Source organism: Camelus bactrianus, chromosome 2 (genome assembly GCF_048773025.1).
Source record: "Camelus bactrianus isolate YW-2024 breed Bactrian camel chromosome 2, ASM4877302v1, whole genome shotgun sequence".
Lineage (NCBI taxonomy): Eukaryota > Metazoa > Chordata > Mammalia > Artiodactyla > Camelidae > Camelus > Camelus bactrianus.
Window position 1 is genome coordinate 106,271,674 of NC_133540.1, and position 1,487 is coordinate 106,273,160.

A 1,487-nucleotide genomic window follows, 5' to 3' on the forward strand; every position below is an offset into this window, starting at 1 on the left:
GTAATTTGTCAGCTTTCGATTCATTCGTGTCTTTATTTTCGTACGAGTCCATGCTTCTTAGCCTGCCACGCTGAACGTTACTGGCAGGGGACTCTTGTTGAGTTAGCGTCAGACTGGGCTGGGACTAGGATAAGAATGATGTGCTCACTTCGGGTGTAACATTTAAGGGGATGCCAAAACACACAGTAAGTAAGGTAAATATTATTTTAATGCCATATTTCTTTTTTTTAAATTTTTTTTTGGTCCAACTATTTTATTTATTTATTTATTTATATTTTGGGGGAGGGATGGAGGTCATTAAGTTTATTTTTTTACTTATTTAACGGAGGTACTGGGGATTGAACCCAGGACCTTGTGCATGCCAAGCACACATTCTACCACTGAGCTATACCCTCCACCTTTTAATGCCATATTTCTTAAAAAATCAAAATTAATGCCAAAGAAATCCATGATGAGCAAAATATCAAAATTTAAAATAAGGAGCAGGATGCAACCCTGTGCTTGCATAACTCCACGTCACCCTCATCTAGTCCCTAGTTTCAGTCAAACTTTATTTATAAAAAGAGCTAAAAAGGAACTGGGGGGCCATGTTATGTTTTTTAAATATCACATTATAGTATTATTTATCTTGATTATCTGAGTTTTTTGGTGTCTCCTTAAATTTTGCACCCAAGGAGAGTGCTCTGCTGACCTCACCCCAGTCTCACTCTCACCCTGTTGTTCATCAAATCAAGGGCAGATTCCTCAACCTGGCATTTTAGGATTTTTTTTTTAACTCTCCTGATTAACTTTGTGGGCTTTGAACTAGTCAGTCCTAAGTACAGACCCTGGCTTCTGCCACTCACCAGCTGTGGCCAGCTCGGGTAAGTGACTTTACCTTTCGGCCTCTTAGTTTCCTCATCTGTTAATGACGATTAAATGTTTACAGAAGACATCGTCCTATTTTTCAGTCTTACCAGTCCACTGCTGCAAAAATGCACAAGTCTTTATAAAGTGTTTCACGTACATGTTCTCACTGAAGCCTGATAATAACCACATTAGGGAGATTTGATGCTGCTTCCTCCAGCCTGAACCTCCTTCCCCCTCAACTCCACAAGTTAAAATCTTAGCCCTAAATTGAAAGGACACCTGCACTCCAGTGTTCATAGCAGCACTATTTACAATAGCCAAGACATGGAAGCAACATAAGTGTCCATCAACAGATGATTAAAGAAGTTGTAGTGTATGTGTACTATAGAATACTACTCAGCCATAAAAAAGAATGAACATTTTTTTCATTCTTTCATTTGCAGCAACATGGATACACCTGGAGATTGTCATACTAAGTGAAATAAGCCAGAAAGAGAAAGAAAAATACCATATGATGTCACTCATATGTGGAATCTAGAAGAATGACACAAATGAACTTATTTATAAGACAGAAACAGACTCACAGACATAGATAACAAACATGGTTACCAGGGGAAAGGGGGTGGGGAGGAATAAAA

At 38.5% G+C, this 1,487-nt stretch overlaps 1 non-coding gene across 1 annotated transcript; it reads right to left on the bottom strand.

Moving 5' to 3' along the window:
* Positions 1–323: 323 nt before the first annotated feature.
* TRNAA-GGC (transfer RNA alanine (anticodon GGC)) lies at positions 324–396 on the bottom strand. Its single transcript has one exon. It is a non-coding gene; the product is annotated as a tRNA-Ala (tRNA).
* Positions 397–1,487: the final 1,091 nt, after the last annotated feature.